At 56.7% G+C, this 7,092-nt stretch overlaps 1 pseudogene; it reads left to right on the forward strand.

Annotated features, from left to right (window-relative positions):
- The first annotated feature begins 3,346 nt into the window (after window positions 1-3,346).
- LOC105729777 (uncharacterized) lies at window positions 3,347-4,237 on the forward strand (annotated as a pseudogene).
- The last annotated feature ends 2,855 nt before the right edge of the window (window positions 4,238-7,092 follow it).

The following is a 7,092-nucleotide window of genomic DNA, read 5'->3' on the forward strand; positions in this document are numbered from 1 at the left end:
ACTCCCAGGAGGAGCGACACAGAGCTAAGAGCTGGAGGGTAGGGAGCCAGGCTGCTTGGGCCCTTCCTGGGGGATTGGATGAATCTGTTATCCCCAAGCGAGCTCCAGGAAACAGGAGACGGGCTGGGTGCTGGTTTGATGGGGGCAGTGGATGGGGTTGCCCAAGAAACACTGCGACCTGTGAGCATCCAGGAAAGTGTTCGGGCTTGGGAGGAGTCCAGGAGCAGAAGTCACAAGATCGCCAGTCTTTACAGTGGGACAGGTCCTTGGGGGTCATTCCAGTTACTACAACAGTGGGACAAATGACCCCATATCTCAGTGCCTTGAAAAACAACATTTATTTAGTTGAAGTTGAAATTTGGGCAAGGCTTGGGGTGGACACCCTGACTCTGCTCTGCTCAGGCTTAGCTAGGGTAGCTCCGAGGACTGGCGCGTGGCTGACTGTGGCTGTGCCTGTGACCTCAGGGTGACGGGGCTTCCTCACAACATGGAGGCTGGGTTACCAGGAATGTCGGGCAAGAGAGAAAGCTGGGTGGAGTCTGTGGCACCTTCCGCGACCCAGCCTCGGCTTCACGCTGTGTCACCTCTGCCACTTTCTCTTCAGCAACACGATGACAAAATTCAAAGGAAGAAAGAGGACTCTCCCTGCATGTGGTATATCTGTGGGTGAGTGTGCATGATTGTGCGTGCATGATGTGTGTGTAGGTGAGTATGTGCATGTGTGAGTGGGTGCACATGACTGTGTGTGGTATATGTGTGGGTGAGTGTGCATGACTGCATGTGTAGGTGAGTACACATGACTGCATGCATATGTGCATGGGTGCACATGACTGTGTGAATGTGTGTGAGTATATGTGTGGGTGAGTGTGCATGATTGTGTGTGCATGACTGTGTGTAGGTGAGTACACATGACTGCATGCATATGTGCATGGGTGCACATGACTGTGTGAGTGTGTGTGGGTATGTGTGTGGGTGCATGTGGATGACTGTGTGTGCACACAATCCCATATGTGTACATATGGGTGTGTGTGCATAGTTGGGTGTGCATGACTGCACATGTGTGGGTGGGTCCACATGACCGTGTGTGTGCATGTGTGAGTGGGTTCACATGACTTTGTGCGTGCATGTGGTATATGTGTGGGTGGGTGGGTGTGATTGGGTATGTGTGCATGTGTGAGTGAACATGACTGAGTGCATGTGTGTGTATGTGTGTGCGCATGATTGTGTGTGCTTGTGTGTGTCTCACACCAGATTGGTTCTGCTCAGGTGCTCTGCAAAATGTCTGCAATCTGATTTCTCCAAGTCTGAAAGGTCAAATGTGCACCATCAACAGAACTGAGGGCCTCTTAAACAGACAAATGCTCCCAGACCAGATGCATGCCCAGCTTCCATGCCTGGAGTTAGCATATTTCCTGCAACACCAGGCCTGGCAGAGCTAGGCAAAGTCACCCAGGGTCTGGAGTTGCCAGAATGCAACTTCTGCCACTGACATCATCATCGTGGCCGAGAACTGCCTTCTCAGACCACGCAAAAAATCCCCCAAATAAACTTCGTGGGAAGTAGTAAAGAAGTTCATTGTACCTAAGTCAGCAGGTGACCCACCCCAAATGGTAACTGAATTCCTCGTGATGTCTTACAAATCCTCTGCTTTCTAACTCCATAAATTATTTGTGCTTTTCGCTGGGGCCCTTCTGAGAATTTAGAGAGCATTCGACTCGGAAGCAGTCAGCATCAGATCACCCCAGGACACCTCAGTGGTGGATTGTGCGATAAGCAACAGAATCTCAATCAAGCTAAAAACATCAGCACAGAAAACACCTCAAAGAATCTGCTTCCTCAGCCTCAGGCCAGCACAACCAGAAAGCAACTCTCAGAGCTGAAAAGCAATGGGTTTGCAGAGGAGGAAACGCAGGAAAGGCGGGGCATGCAAAACGCCCGCTTGTGTCTGTAAATGGCAGACGCCCACCGCGATGTCCAGATGCACTGGGGGGTCTGGCCGCGCAGAGGGAGAGCCCAGAGGGGTGACCACACAGCAGTCACATCTGGTGGCTCTGGCCCCCGGACACTGTCCCCCCGAAGCCTGGGCAGAGGAGAAACCTCTCCCCTATGCATAGAAGGCATCTCCACAGGAGCTGTCTCGACAGCATGACCATAGAAATCAGTCCTCAGGACCCTGGAACCAGCACCAGGAATGCCAGCCCTGGTTCTCTGAGACGGCAGCATTCCTCCCACGTCTGCCACGAGGGGCCACGCAAGGGAGCAGAGACGTGGGAGTTACAGAGCACTTGGTTTCCCCACAAGGACCCACTCAGGTAAGAGCAGCCAGCATCAAGTAGGAGGACTCACGTGTGTAGTCACCACACAGAGACACAGACATACACACATGCACATATATGCACACACACCACACAGAGATGCAGACATATGCACACACACATGCACACATATGCACACATACCACACAGAGATGCAGACATATGCACACACACATGCACACATGCACACACACCACACAAAGATGCAGACATATGCACACACATGCACACATATGCACACATACCACACAGAAACACAGACATGCACACATATGCACACACACCACACACAGATGCAGACATATGCACACACACATGCACACATATGCACACATACCACAAACAGACACACACATACACACATATGCACACATCACAGACACAGACATATGCACACACAGACACAGACACATGCACACATACCACACAGAAACACAGACATGCACACATAGACACAGGCACACACATCAGACACAGACATATGCACACAGACACACATACACACATGTACACATATGCACATACCACACAGAAACAGACATGCACACAGACACATGTACACACATGCACACACATCACACAGACATATGCACACACACCACACACAGACATATGCATAGACACATATGCACATACACACATGCACACATGAACACAAACCACACACACAGTCATGCACAGAGACACACATGCACACATATGCACACACACCACCAGACACACAAAAACACACCACACATATGCACACACACCACACAGACACAGACATATGCACACACACATGCACACATGCATACACACCACACACATATACACATGCACAAACACATGAGACATAGACATATGTACACATGCACACACCCATATACACAGACATGTGCACACATGCACACATACCACACAGAGCTACAGACATGCACACACACATGCATACACACAGACACACACACACACAGGTGCACACACATTCACAAACACATAAACGCATGTGTGCAGACACTTTCTGCACTCATTGAATAAGAGTTTTGTTCATGAAGATCCACTGGCCCTCCTTGCAGTCTGAATGAGTCTTTCACCCGTGCGCGATTTTGAGCCATCACACGGTGGTCATGTGGGGAATTATTAGGAAGCTGTCAAGCTCACAGTGAGAGAAACAGGTTTTCCAAAATTCCTCTCGTCACTCGAAAGCTCAGCGTTCTATCCTCGGTGCGGGATCCCGCCTGCTGTTTTCCTTGGAGGGTCGCGGACCCGTTTGCTTCCAGGAAGACACCCGCCAAGCATCCAAGCCTGGTGAGCCGCGCCAGCAGTTCGTTGCATGGAAACCGGTATCGCGTGAACGAAGACGCTCAGCTCAGCTCGGCCGCAGACGCCCACATGGCACGCACAGAGCTGTGTGCAAACCTCCAGCTCCATCACAAGGAACATCGCTGCCAAACGCTGCGGGCAATGGTGGCGAGAGGCCTCACGAGCCCAAAGCCACCTCGATCCGGGCCCGGCACCCGCAGGTGCCCCACTGTCAGTTCATGCCGTCACCACAAATGTCAACACAGAGGAAAAGGCGAGGGGCTCAACGTGACCATGCTGGTGTTGGGGACTCCCTGAAAATACCCGAAGGACCACGCGTGGAGAACCGCTGTCCTGTGGAACAAACGACGCCAGAGTTTCAACAAATGCACGGCCCAGAGAGTCTGGGCAGGTAAACGAGATGCCGGATGCGGCCCTGCTGGGTCCTGGTTCAAACAAGCCAACCGTAAACAGACGTGTGGAGGCCCCAGGAAAACCCCGGGAGCACCTGGGAGCTGGAGGGAGGCACGCAGGCCTGCGCCTCAGGGCGTGCTCTGCCCACTCCACCCCACAACACTCAGGAAGCGCCTCACGGGCCCCCCAGGGTGCAGGGAGTCAGCCGCCCTGTTCCGGGGTGAGTGAGGTCCCTGGTGCACAGACCTGCACAGATCTGGTGGGGAGAGGCCGCTCCAGCCTCTGGGTCGTCTCAGGTGAGGCCGGGAAGTGGCGCTTCCCACAGTCTCAGCAAGGGCCCAGTCCCACCGCAGCTACATAGCCCGGGGCATGGAAGCCATTGATGGCAAACATGGGGCTCGACTCCCCCGAATCCCCTCCGCCAACCCCATCCTGTGGACAGCGCAGCTGCAGAGGCTACCTACACTGGCGGCGGCAGCCAACCCCGAGGAGCGTGGTGCTGGGGACAGTGGGCCGGGTGGGCGGAGAGCCCCATGTGTGTCGGCCTGTGAGGGGCTCCCGAGGCCAGCATGGGGGCAGGTGAGGCAGCCGCGCCTCGTGGGTGCTTGGTCTGCGGGACTGGGCTCGGCGTAGGCTCAGCCTCCCAGCCCCGCACCAAACACCGAACATCGGCCCCGTGGCAAGACCCTGACCCCACACACGTCCTCAGAAACCTCCCCAGGCAACAGTGCGGCCAAGAAGACCCCTGAGACAGGGCGCCGGCTCCACTGAGGCCTGTGAGGTTCCCGCCGCCCACCCCCACGCCCTTCCTCCTCCACCCACCCTGTGCTCCGGAGTGGCCCTGCAGAGTCAGGCATCAGCAGGAGATGAAGGTGTACAGGAAGGTGAGGTGTGCTCATCCCAGGCCTCCCTGTGAGCTCCCTGCGGCCTGGCTGAGCTCCCCCAGTGACAGCCCCCTCCGCTGCTCCCCAGGAAGCTGCTTTCCTCAGATAGTCATGGGGACAGCCCTGTCCCTTGGCCCTCAGGCCTGGGACAGCACAGGGCCTAAATGCGAACCAACACCCGCCCTTTCTCAAGTCTATCCCCACAAGTCTGAGGACAGGAACGGCTGAGCGAGGCGTCCTCAGGTGTTCCTGTGGCTGTGTGAGCATCGCAGCAACTCACACACCTGGAGGGCAGGGCCCGCCGCCTGTCCAGGCCTCACGGTGTGGCCCAGGCTGCACACGTGCCGTAGGGGCCTGCGCCGATCCCTGGAGGAGCTGGAGTGAGCATTTGTGCATCTAAACACATCCAGACTCCGAGACGGCACAGTAGAAGCACAGCACCAGGATCTTAACCGGGGAAACGTGTTAGCGCCTGGCCGGGCGGCCTTAATTCATCGTTCCTCGGTCCCTCGCTTGAGGCGTGCTTGGCTGAGTGAAGACCCCCAGCACACTCAGGATCTCGCCCCTGACCCCGGCACCTGGCCTGCAACAAAGACGGTGACTTTGCAGATGGGAGTAGGGTCAGGGCCTTGAGGTGGGGGCTGATTTGGGACTGTCCAAGTGGCAAAGGGATGTGATCACGGGGTCCCCAAGGGGAGGGAGGCAGAGGGAAGTTTGACCACAGGCAACACTAAAGCCACGTGGTGGCAGGGTGGTGGTGGGGCAGTGTCTGGACGGCATTGGGGAGGCGGTGGGGACAGTGGCGGGGAGGTGGCAGGGTTGTAAGCCAGGGGTGTCAGCTGGCTCTTGTCTGAGCCAGGAGAGGCAGGAAGGGCTTCCCAGGACCTCCAGAGGGAGTGTGGGCCTGCTCACAGCTCCATCCTAGCCCCGTGAGCCCGGTCTTTGACTCGCACCCCGGAGCTGTAAGAGGATAGGCGTGTGTGTGTTAGGCTTCCACGCACACCAGTACCTGAGGGTTCCAGCATCCTGGACACCTCGATGCTGGGTGTGCAAGGATCTTCCAGTGGCTGCTGTGCTGCAATTGCGTAAGGGAATCACGTCCAGATCCCTGATTTCCAGAGGCACTCTCTCCCACAGTAGATCTGGCTGTGGACAGGGCCCCGTCTCCACTGCATCCCCTTCCCACCTGACTGCCACCAAGAGGGGCCAACCCCATCCCAGCCCAGACTTCCTGGGGCGCAGCTCTCCCTGCGTGACCCTCGGGCCCCGAACACAGAAGCAGCCACAGAGCACAGGGCAATGCCGGGCTCCGGGTGAGAATCGTGGATTCTATGCCCGCCTGGGAGATTCGTGCAGGGCCTGGCCTTCTCCTCATCCACGCCCAGCAGCCAGGGCAGGCGGACCCAGAGGGAGGGTCGTCACTGGATGCCTCCCCACGTCCTAACAGTTCCATCAGAAGCCGGACCCATTCCACCAACTGCTTTGAAAATAAGGTCACCTGCGTCCGTTTGGTGAACTCCAGCCAAGCCTGGCCCAGGCACCACGTTCAAACTCACCACAGCCTCGCGTCAGGGGCCATCACCACTGCCGTGCCAGACGAGGACGCCAAGGCTCCAGGCAGCAGCGTGAGCAGCCCAGGGTCACACAGCCGGCAGCGGCAGAGACGGGGCCAGACCCAGCACCCGCCGAGTTCACACATGGCCGGCCTGTGCACCCCGAGACCTGGACGGAAGGACCTCCTCTGCAGATCCCCCGTCCCGTGGTCAATGCACTAACGGGCACGCGTTGCACTGCTGCGTCTCCAGAAGGGATACTCTTTCCAACCACACCAAAAGTATTTCAGATGCAAACCTGACATGGGCACATTTCTGAAAACCCTTTGAGGGCTGCACAAGCAAAACGTGTTGGGAGCCGGGACCTCGGGCCTTCGCGTCAGAAATGGAAACCGAAGCCATCCCTGAACAATCTCAGCGCTGTTGCTGTGGCCCAGAGCGGACCCCCAAAGCCCGTGTGCTTAACGGCAGGGCAGGGACGCTGGCCAGGGTCTGGCGCCACTGGAACCCCTCCTGCCCCAGGGCCCAAGCCGGTGGCCCGCGGCATCTCTCCTGCCATCCCAGATCAGCTCCACAGGGGCGGTCGCCGGGGATCAGGGTATTTTTTAAATGTAACTGACTTTAGCTCTTCAAAAGGCAATC

The sequence above is a fragment of the Aotus nancymaae genome, unplaced genomic scaffold, assembly GCF_030222135.1.
Source record: "Aotus nancymaae isolate 86718 unplaced genomic scaffold, 86718_ANA_hifiasm-v0.15.2.pri h1tg000044l, whole genome shotgun sequence".
Lineage (NCBI taxonomy): Eukaryota > Metazoa > Chordata > Mammalia > Primates > Aotidae > Aotus > Aotus nancymaae.